Consider the following 19213-nt stretch of genomic DNA (forward strand, 5'->3'; position numbering starts at 1 on the left):
TGTGTGTGTGTCTGGGTGTGTGCGTGTGTCTGTGTGTGTGCGTGTGTTCGTGCGCGTGTGCTCGTGTGCGCGTGTGTGAGTGTGTGTGTGTGTGTGTGTGTGTGTGTGTGTGTGTGTGTGTGTGTGTGTGTAAACATGTTCATCAATAATAATTGTGATCACTACTAATCATATATTATTATATATCAATATAAATCAGAAAATCTGTCTGTATCCTTGCTCGGTCTAACCATCACTTAAAATCGTAAAATAAAATAAAATTTTTAACAAAAAAAAACCGACTTCAAACGCAAAACTAAAAAGCAATAAATAAATTTACTTCGCACAAAGTAATTAGTACGTATTTTCAATTAGTTAATTAATTTTATAAATCTGAAGTCGGTGCCAAGTAAATGCTACAACAACCCTACTACAATATCAAATTACTATGTAAGTACACACAATATTGTTTAATACCTATATCAAAGCAATTACAAAACAATGTCAAACAAAAAATTACAAAACAATCAGTATTGAAAAATATAAGAATCGGTACTTCGTTGTAGCATTTCCTTGGCACCGGCTTCAAATTTATAAAATTAATTAACTAATTGAAAATACGTACTAATTACTTTGTGCGAAGTAAATTTATTTATTGCTTTTTAGTTTTGCGTTTGAAGTCGGTTTTTTTTTGTTAAAAATTTTATTTTTAAGTTCTATCTTCTTACTCCCACTGTTTGTCTCACCTGATGGTAAGTGACGAGGTAGCCTAAAATGGGGCACACTTACCCAGCTGTTTTAACGTCACCTACATATGGCATGGTGTGATTTGATATTTATAGCATTAACGATTTATTTTTAAAAGTAAAAACCTGCCCAGTTCTTATTATAGTACCTTTAAAGTTCTATCTTCTTACTCTCACTGTTTGTCTCACCTGATGGTAAGTGACGAGGTGGTCTAAGATGGGGCACACTTACCCAGCTGTTTTAACGTCACCTACATATGGCATGGCGTGATTTGCTTTACATAGAATTGGCCGGACAAATGGGGAGCCCTGAGGAGCCAGTGCGCAGCGTTTGTTTCTAGAAAATGTTAAGTATGATCTTACTGTAATATTACCATGAAGTACTATTAAAAAGAAGCGCTGCATCTGATTTCAAGCACATAAAAGCCGGATATTTCTGCTTCTTAAGCTTCTGTGACACTAAAGAAATAAGACAGTGTAATTACAATATAATATCCCAAACAAAAGGCGGCATGGAAGCCGCATTGTCGGGGCTAAGAGCTCAGAGCATTGCGGCTCTTAATCTGGCCTGCGAGCGTTCCAGCACTGCCCTAATGATATCTCTTCTGCTCTCTAGACGCGCTTAAGAACCCATACATAACACTCTATGAGACGTTTTTAAAATTTAAGCCAACGCTAATGCATTCTACCCTGTTTACTGTAAATACTTATTCAAATTTGTAGGCGACTCGACAATGCACAGTCTTTGTGACGCTGCTATATTAGCATAACACGAGAGTATTCAATGAACAAAGTAACCGGTATATAATAAAATTTTACGGTTTACCCTTATATTGAAAAAGCGAGGTCGTGTTAGGGCATAATAAAATGACTACGTGTTCTGTGGCCGGTATTATGGGAACTGAATACTTTACAATGCATTGACGAGATTGCTCGACCGGTTCAAGCTTGACGCGGTGTGTTTTTAAAACGCGAATATAGGTACTCGTACCAAAAACGATTAAGGAATCCAAGTGAGTATGAGGGGTTTAAAACAATTGGAGCTTAAAAATACAGGTACAGTCTTTAAGACACGACTACGTGAAATAACCAGACAAATAGGTACCATTATGTCCCAAACATCGTACGCATTGTTAATTAATTCATAAATAAAATTCGAAAATAAGTCGAAAAGTAAACTGAGATTCTAATTATTGATTATTGAAGGCCTATGCCCAGCAGTGGGCGTCGTACGGCTGATGATGATGATGATGATGAAACTGAGATTACTTTTTGATCATCTAAGACTAGCTTCTATTTCTAGATTAGTATTTTATAATTTATTTTTGACCCAGTCAAATACCCAATTGGAATGCACGCAGTTGTACATATTATTTTTGCCGGTGGTATAATTTACATAACATAACCTAAGCTATATATTCTTTAATTTGGTCAAAGATAAATGATAAAATACTAATCTAGAAATATAAGCCAGTCTATGATGATCAAAAATCAATCTCATTTTACTCTTCGACTTATTTTCAAATTTTATTTATGAATTAAGTAACAATGAGTACGAAGTTTGACCGCTTTTTTGTTGCCGTCACAAGACAGTATACAAACTCCAACGTGAACAACGTTTTGACTTTTCATAGAAAGTATCTCATTTGATTAGGTTGTCAAGTAGCTTATTGGGGTAGTGGGAGGTACATTCATCGCAAGATTGACTATTGAATACCCACACCTCACCGAACTTTCGTTTAGACCAACGTAAAAAATACACGTAACAAATTAATAATTTATTTTAAACTGTCGACCCACGGTACGTATACCTTAGGTAGGTACTTCTAGGTATATAACAAGTTAATATTCAATTAAGATTTGTACTTCAGCTTCTTCTTATCATGTGGGTTGTGAAGTGGAATACCAACCACATCAACCCTGTTGTCAGGGTTATTACTGAGCCGCCAAGGGCCCCTGGCATGACTCATGTAACGACTACATACTTACATCAGTAAGTAGAGACCGGGACCAACGGGATAACGTGCCTTCCGAAGCACTGATCACCTTTCTACTACTTTGTTTTGTAATGTCCTAACCAAACTAGGGATCACAAAGTGATTTATTATGACATGTCCCCACCGGGACTACTTCAGAAAGATACGTATTATAACGAAATCGCCAACAAATTAACTAATCAAAAAGTGGATATATAAGTAAGTAATCAAAAATTGGTTTTGAAAGTTGGTATAACGATAAAATTCATAATAAACTGCGCCCGGCGAGGTCCGAATACTTTGTTTTGTTCCCGGCTTGCGGAAATTCTCCATTATTGAAAGGAATTGTTTTCTTAAGTTTTAATATTAAAATACTCTAGGCAAAACTTGTATAAGAACTCGATTATAAATAATATACACTTTAGTATATTATAGTACTTACTTAAGTTATGATCGGAAGAAGATTCTTGTGTAAATAACTTAATTACTTAGCCCAAATCATTTATTAATTTCTTAAAAATTATCTTCAAATCACCGAGTATAAAACACTTATTTTAAGGATGATTTCTTGCAAAATAAGAATCAACTTATTTTAACGACGAAAGTTTGTGAAGCCAATTTTCTTCCATTACTTATTATTATATTAATCATGTTTTTTTTTAAAATTTAAAAATGGAATCGAACTAAAGAATCTACTAAAAATATTGGGGGAGTGACACGATTTAGTAGACATTGATAAATGATGACTCTATACGTACTTTAAAACTTGCAATGTCACTCAAGAAACTCAAAATTAAATTAAATAAAATGACAAATTTGAATTATAAAGGGCAGCTTTGACTTACCGAACCCGAAAATACCGTAAATGTAATTACCCGAAGCCATTCATTTTGAATGCTGAATTAGTATTCAGTAGATACATTCATGGCATTGAAAGCGGCAATGAAAAGGATCCGAAACGGAACTCCGAAGAAAAAACATTTTCGAAGTCCTTTACAAAGTTTTCCCAATACTTCTTTATTGTTTTTAATTGAGAGAAAATCGGCGAGAGCTTATTTCGTTCAAATGAAATCTTGGAAATCTTTAATGTCTTACTTTCTTTCGTTTTATACGAACAAAAGTAAAATTTCGATACGTCATTAATAATCTGTACTTATATTGAGGAAGGTATCTTTTATATCTTCTTCTCCTAAGACACTATATTATAACACACTACTTTGAATAATATATAGAGTACTAGCTTTTGTCCGCAGCTTCGCTTATTTGCTCAATTGGGATAACACGATTCCCCTTTCCTAATGTATCAAAATTCCATTTATAATTTGCAAATCTTCCAAGTTGAACATATTCCAAGTCAAAAAGTATCCTTACTAAATAAGTATACACTAAGCGTATCGAAGCTTAGTTAAAAATTGTCCTTAACACCCACCATTGTCGCTGAGCAGTTTTGTTCTCTTATGCACACTAAAATTAAACGTCAATCGTTATGTCGGCCCCAGTACCCGTAGTTTGTTATTTCAATTATCGACAAGATGTTACTGAAGGGAAAATAAAACACAGATTTTTATGCAATTTTAATTTTGCCACCTGCTGTGAGAGCTTTTCAGGGTGTTGGGTTTTTAAGTTTTATAACATAAGAGGTAAGTGTTAAGATAGTAAATATTTCATATATACTACCTACGTGGAAAATACCAGTCGCCGGAACTAAAATTCTAACCTTTATGCCATCTCTGAATAAAGGTGAGTATGCAAAAATGTCGAACTGCATTTTAAGTACTTAATTGTAGAGTACTTGCAAACTGCTACTACTACTACTATTAACTATTCGCTTGAAAATGTCAATGTGATGTGTTTAACGTTATTTGGGATATGACAGACGAATCTAAACGCGATTGGCGAATTTATTCCACCACGAATATTTAACATTAGTCATCACTAATGGACACTGGTAAGTCAAATATGGTCGTAAGGCCCAAATGCCTTTTAAAATCCAAATCCCATTGTTTAACTATTGTGTCTGGAAATCCGGGCGTTACGAGGATATAACAACTTAGATGTTTGACATTTCATCTACACAAAAAGAAAATCATGTTTCGAACACCTTATATATCAACATTGTGCAAAAGAAAAGAAAACTCGGCAACATTTTCTACCAAATTAAACACGGCTACGAAACGACTTCAATTTCCGAAACCAAATCGTTTCTGTAAAGATTTCCGTTGGCAATCTTTAAATCTAAGTTTATGCGGAGTCCTATTGCAATTTCTCAGCGAGCACCACAAAGGGATAGTTGCAAAATAGTGGAATGACAAAAGTTTATTTTGGAGTCAGCTCGTGGCGAATTTCATTCGAGGTCCCGAATAGCCCCGATACGGTTTGACCTCAGGGTTTGACAATGCACATGCAGATTATCCAACTGCAAAGAGCTATTCTGACCGGGAAGTTTAATGGTATAGCGTTCCTAGCTTAACTTCCGCGATGCATGTAACAATTATTTTGGAGCCGCTATACTCGTACTTGTTTGCCTGAGCTGCCCATTTTGATCGCATACTTCGCATACGAGATGTGTTGGAGTTAATTTATGCCGTTGCAAGAAATCATTCTTGTTTTTTTTTTAAATACATTTCGCAACTTCAAAAGGTTCTTGTAGAGTCAACCATTGTCAGTCATTATGTATTATTGTTGGTCAAGTCGAAGAAATACACTTCGTAATACGGTCACGAGTACTAATATGTATAAACTTTTTTGACAAATTAAACCGTAAGTCTTATTAAATGTCAAAAATGATAGTGAGACAGGGTTCTAAAGTGGGTAGGTACATGATATTGCTCATGACTGTACAAAGCGATATCGATTAAATATCGCGCAATTTTTTTTTAGTTTTATAAATAAAACAAGTAATATTATCGGAAACCTAATTAATAAGAGCTAAAAATAAGTTTCACTTGTTTTTGTTTAAGTAACTTTATAAACACTGTAAGACAGTTAATGTTGGGGTGAGTTGCCCCTATAGATGTTGTCTTATAATGAGATATTAGTTTCCCAGGGCGTGGAAATAGGCACCTAACTCAGAGAATAGGGGGAGAATAAGATTAAAATGTTGGGCGCCGTAAAGAAGATTCCCTCCTATTGCAAACAAAGCCAAGGTATTGGAAATAATAAAGATTTCACTTTTAACAATAGTATAATTGATTCAACAATTTCAAAATAAAATGATATGAAGTCAGTCGGTTACAAAACATCCTAAGGTAAATTAAGAAATAAATCTAGTACTATAACATGGTATCTTAACTTAGTATTATTCCTAAACAACTAGGTATTATCCCTATGAGGAAAAGTAAAGTGTCAGGACGGCAGGTCCTGACAAAAGGCATGGAGTATGTATTGAGGATAAATACTCCATGTATTAGTTGAATAACACATTGAGAGAATGGCACTATCCATAATAAGTTAAATTAATCATGAAGAAGAGATATCTAGATGGTATCCAGAGACTTTAACACCAAACTGGAATTATGTACATTAATGACCGCAGCAGGAATTGACCCTGACGGCAAAAGTAGATAATGAACACAAATGGTAGTCATGGCTGGGGAGCTAGACCCTGAAGGAAGATCTTGAAGTTGATTTTTGAAGTTAGTCTTTACAGTTGATCATTCTAGTAGAACTTTAACACTGGACTCTGCCGGTGGACTTTGACCCCTGTAACAAAATGACATGTTACAGCTCTGTCAACCCCGTTACGACGCGGAATTAAAGGTAAAAACACTCACCACATCACGTGGGACGATATTATAACAGCATTCCCCCTAGTCGATGGACTAAACCATTGTTTTTATACTGAAAGAAAGAACGTGAGGTTAGGTCATTGTCATGAACATTATGTAGCTCATAATTGCCAACGTTCCACGATAATAACCATCAAAACACTCACCAGAAGACTTCACCATCCTTTCCTCATAATATATGTGGCTTATACACCACTTTAAAGAAATAATCGCGACGGGACTAAATTGCCATCGTCATCGCGTAAACGAAATGTCAAACGAACATAACTTTTTCCCGGCGCGTAGGCACACACCTGTATGCCATACAGCCAAGTGGGAAGTGTAAAAAAAAAACGTGTTACAGTTCCGTTTTAGTTGAGGAAGAAAAATTTTATTTAAAAATTTAAAATTTTTAAATAAAATTTTTCGCTACACTCTAGTAACGAAAGAGAAATAACAAGCGACTCCAGATGAGTTAACTTGTTATGAACGTACATTTACCTTACAAAGGTAAAAGAATGGAAAGAAACAAACATGATCACCATGTATCAAACTTAAAAACACATCTCATGTAGCCCAAGGGGAAAAGATTAGTACATTCCGCACTAGCCTCGTGCTTACCTGAGTTAAAATTTGGGATTCTCCCAAGAAAACACATTGCACATAGGCAACATATGTTTGAAACAAATCAAAGAAACACCCTGGTGGTGTCAGACGACAACTCTAAGACTTAAATCTAACACTGCTTAACCTTAAATAAACATACAAATATCTTGAACATAGTCAAGTTAAAGGAAGACCTACCTAACTTTTAAATTTAAAATAACAGACTAAACCTTATGCATACGTTTTACTTAGTCATGGCAAAGGAAAACCTACCTAACTTTTAAATTTAAAATAATAGACTAAACCTTATGCATACGTTATACTTAGTCATGGCAAAGGAACACCTACCTAACTTTTAAATTTAAAATAATAGACTAAACCTTATGCATACGTTATACTTAGTCATGGCCATGACACTAAACTTATTCCAAGTAAAAACTACTTAAGTACTTAAAAAACTTAATCTATCTTCTTTTTATATATAAGAGTGAATATCCTTGGCGTCATTTGGGTGACAATCAAACACACACCAAATGCATAAACAAGGCCTACGGATATTACTCGAACGAGGGAAACCTCATCAAATGGATCACCTTCCTATAGGGATGACCACTTAACAGGTAATGTCCTTAGAACACAACCTTGAAAGTGAGAGAAGACCTAAACTTCCTCACTAGGACCTCGAACAACAAGATCTTTAATGTGGAAGGAACCCAAAGGTTTACCTTCTAAGGTTTTCAATGAATAAACTACATTACCTAGCTTTTTATGCACTACACATTTTTCAAACTTAGGGGCTAGTTTAGCAGAAAAGTGCTTGGGAGCGCTGGACAAAGGAAAACATCTTTTATAAATAATTTGACCTTCCCGCAATTCCAAAGGACGCTTCCTAAGATTATAATATTTTACATTGTGTTGATATGCCTTTTTAAGGTGACATTCAACTTTCTTGAAGACTTCAGCCATACGCGGCAACCGAGAAGCAAAAGTTTGGGTATCTACTACTATGGTAGACCCATCACAAGGTGAAGAATCTTGTGTATAAGTAGCACCATCGATGACCATCTCTCTACCATGATTTAGATAAAAGGCAGTATATTTTGTACTTTCGTGGACCGAAGTATTGAGCGCACACTGGATTTCCTGAATGTTCTGATCCCATTTACGATGATCAGAACGCACGAGGGAAGCAATGGCACGAACAACATCACGATTCACGCGTTCAGTTTGATTACACTGAGGATGATATCGAGGATTATAAAATATATGAGGTACTCCGAATGAAGTTAAAGAATCTCTAAATTCTTTAGAAGTGAATTGAGGACCGTTGTCGGTATACAGGATACGACATACGCCATGGACTAGAAAAACATGTTTCTCAAGACATTTCACAATGGCCTTAGAAGTTGCACTACGCAAAGGAAATAAAAGAACATACTTACTGAAATAATCAGAGACCACGAATAAGTATTGATTGCGAGAATAAGAAGAAGGGAAAGGACCTAATATATCGCATGATATAGCCTCCCAAGGTTTAGTAACTTGACGGGGGTTACCCATCAGACCAGGCCTAGCAGTATTGACCGGCTTGTATGAACGACATACCTCACAATTGTCAACATATGATTTTACATCTTTAAATAAGGAAGGCCAGAAATATATGGAAGAAATTTTCTTGTGGGTCTTAGCCACACCGAAATGACCGGAAGAAGGCTCATCATGATATTTTCGAAGAACTTCTACATATTTTTCACGGGGAACAACGATTTTCCAATCGTGTTGAGAAATAAGATGATATTTATTTTTAGATAAACGACATAGTTTACCATTTACTACCGAGAAATTAGGATAACGACGAGGATTTTTAGTACAACCGTTAAAGACTTTAATATACCAAGGATCAGAAATAGTGTAGGGATCAATTTCAATTGAGTCAATCTTGATTCTAGACAAAGCATCAGGTATCACATGTTCTTTACCTTTCCTGTGAATTATATCAAAATCGAACTGACTCAAACGACATGCCCATCTATTTAGACGACCACTCGGATTACTAAGATTCTGAAACCATTGCAACGAGGCATGATCGGTTATAATATAACATTTGCTACCCTCAACATAAGGACGGTATAACTCCAGAGAATAAATCACAGCTAACAGTTCTCTTTCTGTCGCTGAGTAATTGATTTCTTGGGCGTTTAATATTCTGCTACAATAAGCGATAGGGTGATCAATACCATCGACCCTTTGAGTTAAAACAGCACCAATAGCAAACGAGGAAGCATCCGTATGGATGTAAAATGGCTGAGAGAAATCAGGACATTGTAGAATAGGTGACGAGATAAGAGCAGATTTAAGTTGGGTGAAAGCTTCTTCAGCTTCCGGAGACCATGTAAAAGGTACCTTCTTACTAGTAAGTCGAGACAAAGGTCTAGCAACATGAGAGAAATTTTGGATAAAACGACGGTAGGTACCAACCCGCCATTCCCAAGAAACGTTTAACTGACTTCGCGTCAGTTGGCGTTGGAAAATTTGCAATAACATCTACTTTAGAAGGATCGGTCCTAAGACCATATCGATCAACTACGAAACCGAGATATTTAAGTTCTGATCGGCAGAAAAATGACTTTTTCACGTTAATAGTGAGATTAGCGAATCTTAGTTTTTCATAGACCGCTTTTAGAATTTTCACGTGTTCTTCAAAAGAACTGGTACAGATAATGATGTCGTCAATGAAACAAAACACTTTGTTATCAAATTGAGAGGAGAAAAGATTATCCATTAGCCTTTGCATAGTAGCGGAGGCTCCTACAAGACCAAAACACATGACCTTGTAATGAAATAGCCCACGGCCAGGAACCGTGAAAGCAGTTTTCTCTTTCGAAGAGGTAGAGAGAGGAATCTGATGATACGCAGCACTCAAGTCAAGAGAAGTCAAGTATTTAGCATCGCGAAGATTGTCCATAATATAATTAATATATGGCAGTGGATAGGCATCAGGTTTTGACACTGAATTTAACCTTCTACTATCTAAACACAGACGAATTTCACCATTGGCTTTAGGTACCATGGTTACTGGAGAATTCCAAGGAGAGAAAGATGGTTCAACAATATCATGTTGGAGCATTCGGTTTAACTCGCCGTCTAGAAGTTTAAGTTTTTCAGGACTAATACGATAATATTTTTGTTTTATGGGTTTCGCATCACCTGTTTCTATAACATGTTCTATTAAATGAGTACGACCCAGGCCGACTAACTCTGAATCAATATTAGAGAAAAGTTGTTTAACATTATCAATTTCTTGTTTTTGAAAATCCGAAAGAGAATCTAAATTGCGCAAGCCATTTTCTTTGACACTTGCTACATTGTATAAATCGACAGGCTCTATTGCAGGTAGACACGCCAGAACTTCTGGGGCTAAGTTAAATGATTTCCAGAAATTAATTCCGAAATGTAATGGAAGTTTGATTTCGGGTTGAATGTAAAATTGAATGAGCTTAACCTCATTGTTATATTCAATAGGAATATCCATGTAAAATTGGCAAATGTATTCGTGACCACTCGCCACTTTCAAAAATACAGGGGACTTTAAATTACACAATGGGATACCAAGATTTTTAAAGAATTTATGAGCATTGTTTCCTAAAATAGAACAAGCGGCTCCACAGTCGAGTAAACCAGAAATTTTAATACCATAGACTTTAACAGTTAAATAAGGGCGAAAGTCTTTAGAATTAGGATTAAATATCGCCTCCCTGCAGGATTCAGATCCCAGAGAGACTAAGCAATCTAGTTTTTTGAATTAGAATGAGAATTACAATTTGGGCAAAGAGGAGTCTTTACCCCCTTCTTACCACATTTAAAACAAACTACTTCCTTAGATGCATTACACCGATTAGTGGAATGATTCGTTCCACCACAACGAAAGCAAGTCGAAGAACGATTAACAGAAGCGACAGGAATGTTTTTAGAAAAATCCCTAGAGGATTTAGGTTTGCATTTAAAGTTGAAATCCGGAGCTACGGAATCTTTAGAGAAGTTTGGTTCTTTAAAGTTGTCAATCCTATGTTTTGACAATTCCAAACGTTTACCTATCTGTTGTAATTGTTGGATGGTAGTGACATCAATCATCCGAATTTCCCTACTATATTCAGGACGAATATTCCGCAAGATGATGTCGAGTTTATCGCTCTCAGAAAGCTCTTTACTCAAACGAGACATCATACCTAGTATGATGGACAAATATATGACAATGGATTCATCTTTCGCTTGTGTTCGCGAACGAATCTCTTCAAGAAGACGAAAGTCGTAGTCAGGTAAATCAAAATCTGATTTCAAAGCAGAAACCAGTTCACTATAGTTAGAAAAACGACATTTATTGGCGCGGTACCAGCATAAAGCGGGACCATCCACCAAGTCAGTAAAACCAGTGTAAATATCATCAACAAGAATGTTCCGTGCCGAACACAGCTCCTCCAAACGAGCCAGGAAAGCGCGAACACAGGAATCACCCTTAAATTTCAAATTCAACGAGTTGAGGTTATATTTCTTTTCATGAGAAATAATAGTTTTATATTTGTTAATACACGACGGACGGTTTAATTCATGCTCGGAATCTGAAGATGAATCGGAAGTGATATCATTATTAGCCAATGATAACAATAAAGAAGTTTTCAATTTTTCAAGGTCATCGGTCGGACGTTCTATGCGAGACAACCGCAAAAGCAAATACTGAGCACGGCCTAGAATACGCTGATGAGCCGAAGGAGATTTGTCAGGACTCGATAAACAAGAGATGATTTCATTTATTTTTAATGTTAAAGTTTTATGTTCATCATCAAGATCACTCTCAAAACCCTGAGATGGTACAACTATACTGCCGCGACGGGCTTGTTTACAAGTTTGTCTAAATAATTTTCGTAATTGCTCAACAGTATTATCCCGGTCAACCTTTACATTCCGAATAGAAAGTTCATGAATAAGTTCATCTTTCAACAAGAAGTTAATATTAGCATTGAATTCCGCCATTCTGAGTAAACAAAGTAAGAACAGTATACCAGATAAGTGAAAAAAAAATATGGTTATATCACTAATGTATGTGAATACAGTTATAGTACTCTAAGTACTAACAAAATGTAATGAAGGAAAGAAAAAAAAAATTATAAGTAACACCCCTATAGGGTACTTATCTACATGCTACTATGGTCCTATGTATCAAATTTATGAATACTATGTTCCTATGTAACCACTAACAAATAAAATAAGATAAAAACCCACAGATTATTACTATGTCTATGTAAAAACTTCTATGTGCTCTGAGTCACTATGTTTATAATCATATAAATTACTAGAAAAAGGAATTGTGTCACTATAGTCCTATGTGATATTAAAAGTATATGACTATGGCCCTATGTAAACTAACTCAGCTTAAAATAAGAAAAAGTAATCTGAGAGATACTATGGTCCTGTCAATAAAATTATCACTATGTCCCTATGCAACAACAACTGGAGATATGCTAAATTTCAAGTTTAAACCATACCTACTTATAAATAGAAAAGTAAAGTCATAAATGTGTAACTATTAAAAGAAAACACACCCTATTTGCTATAAAGTTACACCATGTGCTTATAACTAGGTTATGTTACAAAGAACAAAGAAAGTGAAATACCTACTAATTTCCAACCTTGCTTTTCTGAGCCAAACGTTGGGCGCTTACTGTAAGACAGTTAATGTTGGGGTGAGTTGCCCCTATAGATGTTGTCTTATAATGAGATATTAGTTTCCCAGGGCGTGGAAATAGGCACCTAACTCAGAGAATAGGGGGAGAATAAGATTAAAATGTTGGGCGCCGTAAAGAAGATTCCCTCCTATTGCAAACAAAGCCAAGGTATTGGAAATAATAAAGATTTCACTTTTAACAATAGTATAATTGATTCAACAATTTCAAAATAAAATGATATGAAGTCAGTCGGTTACAAAACATCCTAAGGTAAATTAAGAAATAAATCTAGTACTATAACATGGTATCTTAACTTAGTATTATTCCTAAACAACTAGGTATTATCCCTATGAGGAAAAGTAAAGTGTCAGGACGGCAGGTCCTGACAAAAGGCATGGAGTATGTATTGAGGATAAATACTCCATGTATTAGTTGAATAACACATTGAGAGAATGGCACTATCCATAATAAGTTAAATTAATCATGAAGAAGAGATATCTAGATGGTATCCAGAGACTTTAACACCAAACTGGAATTATGTACATTAATGACCGCAGCAGGAATTGACCCTGACGGCAAAAGTAGATAATGAACACAAATGGTAGTCATGGCTGGGGAGCTAGACCCTGAAGGAAGATCTTGAAGTTGATTTTTGAAGTTAGTCTTTACAGTTGATCATTCTAGTAGAACTTTAACACTGGACTCTGCCGGTGGACTTTGACCCCTGTAACAAAATGACATGTTACAGCTCTGTCAACCCCGTTACGACGCGGAATTAAAGGTAAAAACACTCACCACATCACGTGGGACGATATTATAACAGCATTCCCCCTAGTCGATGGACTAAACCATTGTTTTTATACTGAAAGAAAGAACGTGAGGTTAGGTCATTGTCATGAACATTATGTAGCTCATAATTGCCAACGTTCCACGATAATAACCATCAAAACACTCACCAGAAGACTTCACCATCCTTTCCTCATAATATATGTGGCTTATACACCACTTTAAAGAAATAATCGCGACGGGACTAAATTGCCATCGTCATCGCGTAAACGAAATGTCAAACGAACATAACTTTTTCCCGGCGCGTAGGCACACACCTGTATGCCATACAGCCAAGTGGGAAGTGTAAAAAAAAAACGTGTTACAACACTTCCGTAAAAAGTTTTTCAATGAAAGTTAGCATTTAAATCTTATCAATACATTTAATTAATCTATCAATATTATGCTAATCTTTTTAAGTATATTTATAGGCAGCGCTGTATCTACAGCGGTCTTTTTTAATAAAGCTTAGAAAAATAGCGAGAATATTTCACAAACAAAGTATTGTTAAAAATCCAATATCGCAAAATTAAGTTTTAATTAATTTTCTTTAGGAATTCATGGCTGTTTAGCGCTTTTCCTCGCCGGAGGCGGCTTTCCAGTATTGAGTTCCTGAACATCTTCATAAAATCTTATCAAAATATCGAATCGGCAGCTACGGTTGTCTCACCGTTGACGATATAGCCATAACTAGCAGCTGCAACTATAATAATATTATATTTTATCAAAATATGAAAGATTGAAAATAACGAAAAAAATATGTAAATAAAATAGAAAGTAAAAATATGTTATATAGTCATGCACTTAGTTAAAACTCTTTTGCAATTGGTTCCTTTTTGTTTGTTTGGTGCATTAGAGCATAATAATTTGAATTGGAATTTAAAGCATTATCATAGCCTACGTTTCGTCTACTTGTTTGTTTTTTTTTTTTTGGACTATAGTAGACACCTCGTTGTGGTGCAGCCCCTCGACAGAGGATATCTATTTAATACACGCGCGTTATTTTACAGCACCATTAGCGGTAAAATAGTGTAGTAAGAGAGAGATGTGGTATAAAAGACGATATAGTGACTAATATTGAGAAGGGAATGTTAAGTTGGTTTGGACACATGGAGCAGATGAAGGTTAATAGGATTACGAGAGCAGTATATAAAGCGAAGGTTGGTGGTAGGGCTGGCAAAGGAAGACCTAGAAGGACGTACATTGTCCAATTGGAGATGTCCTTAGAAAAGCTTCATTAAGATGCGTGTATGGTTTATGGATTGATGAATGTGAAGGAAGCAAGAGAAGTATGTCAGGATCGAAACAAATGGAATTCCATAGTCTCAACTTACCCCGGTGGGAAATAGGCGTGAGTATATGTATGTATGTATGTACTTCTAGCGGTCGCTGAAGGAACTCATACAAAAATGATTTTACACCACTACTGTAGTTAACGTACTGCGCAAAGCCATAGTAGAGCCAAATTAAGACTTATCCACTAGATGAGAACATAATATATTATTTTATTGTAAGTATATTCTTATGCTCACTATAGGATGCTTTAATAAAGTTGCAGTGGGATAAAATAAGGTTTGGTTGATAATTCATTATTCTCTTATAAGCTGCTAAACACGAAAATGTTTTCCTTAGACGTGTTATTGCTTTCGTCAACGGAAAATCGGGCCTCATTCAGAGACAATATTCTCATAATATAATATTACCTGATTGTACTTACACATATTTTTGTCGGTAACACGAGCGTAATATCGCTTTTTTTAATAAAGGTCATGCGTAATATATTACCCAGTTTCAATATTTCTAGGAACAAATATTTGTTTTGAACTGATACTAATAATATGTATTACATTATTATAGAATTTATCCATATTTTTGCAGCTTAAATTATTAACTTTATAGTTTATCATTCGAGAATATAATATTTACGTACATGTACCCAATTTTTATAACGATAGGAGTGATAATTAGCTAGCAAAAGGGCTGTTTGTTAACAACACAAGCTCGATAAATCTTATGTTTGTTGACTATGGAATCTAGAGAGAAAAAAATAGTAAAAATACACAGGTACAGATTTGCTGTACTTTTAAAATTATGGTAACATTTGTCCATCCCCAGAATTTGATTGACATACCTGTCCCACAATAGTAGAGAGGAAGTATGCTAAATTACATATTGTTCAGTAATATATTGTAATGAATGCAATGTATCGTGGACGATTATTGAAGCGAGAAATTGCTTAATCACTCAACTGTATAATGTCTGCTTCGATGATTAGCACGATATTTGGTATCAAATTGGCGGGAATATTTTTCCTGGCGCGTGTCGTTCTGTGGGAAGAAGTGTGGTAGTGAGGGCGGGTAATTTGTTTAATTATGTCATTGTGATAGAATGATATGTAGGCTGACAAACTGATTTCTCCATTCAGTTGGTTATATCAGAAATTAATTCAATGAAATTCACGCTTTTAATGTCAATGAATACCAAAGATCCGACACCTGACTCGACATAGCCCTTCACACATCTAAAATTTATGAGCCGTAGAAAACAAATAACCCTTGACGATTTTCGCAGCGTCAGTGAAATGAAGGAAAACAGAATCTACAGAGTGGTCACAACCCCCTTGTCACACAAGATATATGGAGCAGAGATAGCAAAACAAGCCACGTCATCCTGGAAACAAATGCCCACAAATGCCCTAGTTACCCATTCCACCCTTCCGAATTTAGATGTCTAAATAACGGTATTTTATCAAATCACGATATATCGATGATTTCCCGATTTGATTAATGATTTGCGGTATATTGTTCGCGTCAATAATTCAATTCTATATTCAATTGTTTCCCGATTCAGTGGACGTGATTTTAATTTTGATTTGTCGTTAAGTGAGCCGGTTATAACTTTTTGTTGTAAAGGATTTGTAATTGAAGATATAAATGACATCTCACATTGTTGGCCTGACCTATCAACCTGACTATGTCTAGGAGAACCCGTTCCAAAAGCCCATAATTATGTTTGACTCCTCCTGGAATTAGTAAATTAATATACATAAACTGCCCTCTAATATGGTAATGGTGAATTGTTTTTTTATACGAAATGCACGGGATGATGCGCAGCATTGACTTTAACTTGCTCTCTGAATCGGGTGAGCAGCCCTCAATGTCCTAACAAAACTATATTTATAGAATCTGTATGCTCTACAAAACGACTATAATGCGTAACTTATTAAAGACTTAAATATTCCGACATCCAATAATATAACATTATAATACCCAACCACAGAATCTGTTTTAAAGTGAGATCTGAAAGAAGCTTGTAGTAATTTACATTCGAGTCATTCGTCACTTAACATTCCGCCCTCGAAATCTTAAAGTGATTCGGAAAGACTCTCATTTTCAAAAAACATCCTTTTAAGGAGCCTAAGTGCCTTAGTTACAAATTAGAATGTCAATTACCTATAATATATTCGAGTGAAGTGAGTTTTTCTTATTGGTTTCAATGACTTTACATTAGAATTTTGGTTACATATTTTGTGGTTAACACACAGGTAAAACTACCACAGTTTGTGATGTATGGCTCTGTGATCAGTGGTACTAATTATTTTGTTAATTATTAAAAAAAACACACCTTACCATAACACCTGTGTATCCCCAAAGGGGTAGAAAAGACACCCGCTCCTCGCCAGCACGTGATATTAATTGTCTTTGATCCAAACATCACTATTCGGAAGAATTTCAGAGAAGTAAACCGATATTTTTGTTTCATACTTTTAGAGTGTGATTTTACCGTAGTCGGGGTTTAGTTTTTAAACTTTTATTGTAATTTATATATCATTTTGGGTTCTTATTTATTAAGATACCGTGCTTCCAACACATGTTTTATGCAAGATTTGGAGATCAAACCTATCCGGAACATGTCTGAGCAGTCATGTTATCAATTCAACGTAATTATCTAGTAAGTAAAAGCTAGTAATATGTACACATTTGAAATGAGAAATTAAGCCCTTTTATTTGATACCCAACACAGCAACACACTACCATTAAAAAATATAATTTCTTTTCGTCCCTAGTTTATGTCCTCTAGAGGGCGCCACACGGAATATAGGGTGACATCACATAGCCTATAACCACCAGACAATCAAGACGCTTCTAGTGACGCCTCATTTGTTAAATTCTAACAGGTGGATTAAAAGTTAGGTTGGAACAAACGCGCATACACATACATAATATATAATATACTAACATAGCGGTCAAACGCATAACCCTCTTTTTGCTTCGCTGAAGTCGGGTAATGAAACTACGACCTAAATCACGCGTTTACCGAACAGGGCTATCAATGATACACGGATTAAATCTAAAAAAAGCTCAGTTAATTTTAATTCTTCGAAACACACGGGTAACAAGTTGTAGTGATCCAACCATATCAGAATAAAAATTATGAGTCAAGTCAACATTTTTCCTGTCGGAAGAAAGTACACAAACCTATTAAAACTGCAGTAACAAGTAGGTACACGAAGTTTTTAACAGAGTTTCTGTTGCATTTCACATTCGCGCATGCAAATTGGAGTGCGATAGGAAACTAATACCTGCAAAGTTAAATAGCTTTTCCTGGATTTTCTACACAAAAATCAGGAAGAATTAATTTCGCATCACACGATGAAAATTCAAGTGAGTTTGTTATTGCGGTGCTGAAATTCATTTTGTCATAGGTAAAGTTAAATATACGTCGACTTACAGGTACAGCTAAGCCCGTATACTTACGCCTGAAAAGTAGAAGTCTCAAGTCATCCAAAGAAAATTTGCCATCACGTTTAGTTTTAAACTCCTTGTCAGCCTCTTTGAACTTCACGGAGTGGGCAGAGCCACTAGTTTTTTTTTACCTTTGACGGGTTTGCTCTTGGCCCCAGACTTGCCCGGCATTGACGAAGCCTATGATGGAGCGAGCTCGCCCAGAAGGTGCCTGTTCACTCTGGCCTTGAAAGCACCCGGGTTATATGCATAGGAAATACAGAAGACGGCAGAGAATTCCCCTCCTTAATCAAAGAACTAGTAGCCACTGTTGATACGACGTCCTAAGGTGAATATGATGAACCTTATGGTGACAAGGGATCGCTTATCGCTCACAATACGCCTAATTCAAAACCCATTGAACGTACACTTTGCGTTTTATTTACCATCTCAGCAGTCTCAAATTTAAACTAGGTATCATGTAGTAGTTGGGAATCCAGCAGACGTGACCTGCCCAATCTCACTTCAACTTGGTGCCTTGGTAGGCCACGTCAAAGATTGAGGTTTGGACCGCAATATGATGTCAATGCGTTTCAGGTTTCTGCGCTCAACTGCTCGATGACAGATATAAAGTTCTAAAAAGTCTACATTCATCTAAACAGAAATATTGCAATTTGACTTGTTTTGAATTTGACAATTTGAATTAATAAATGCGTAATGTGAACAAATGTCAAATAGTCACGTTGCTTTTTCAGATCAATTGTTTTAATGTAATGTTACCTTTTTAACCTCCATGAAGTTTGTGCGACGAATTGGCCGCTTTCCTGCAAGGTTGTGGCCCAATAAAGCACTCAGCAAGAGAGAGTCCTA

The 19213-nt window shown here is 35.7% G+C and overlaps 1 protein-coding gene and 1 long non-coding RNA gene across 3 annotated transcripts in view; one reads left to right on the plus strand and one right to left on the minus strand.

The window, feature by feature from the left end:
* Positions 1 to 19213, plus strand: part of LOC126371179 (uncharacterized) — a 729644-nt gene that overhangs the window by 236276 nt on the left and 474155 nt on the right. The gene's annotated exons all lie outside the window — the stretch shown is intronic.
* LOC126371381 (uncharacterized) lies at positions 5867 to 9537 on the minus strand. 2 transcript variants are annotated; one of them, XR_007567006.1, is made up of 3 exons: positions 6636 to 9537; positions 6475 to 6541; positions 5867 to 6403 (listed from the first exon to the last, which is right to left on the minus strand). It is a non-coding gene; the product is annotated as an uncharacterized LOC126371381 (long non-coding RNA). The 2 variants fall into 2 exon arrangements; XR_007567005.1 differs by having other exon boundaries at positions 5867 to 6541.

The sequence above is a fragment of the Pectinophora gossypiella genome, chromosome 12 (assembly GCF_024362695.1).
Source record: "Pectinophora gossypiella chromosome 12, ilPecGoss1.1, whole genome shotgun sequence".
Taxonomy (NCBI): Eukaryota; Metazoa; Arthropoda; class Insecta; order Lepidoptera; family Gelechiidae; genus Pectinophora; species Pectinophora gossypiella.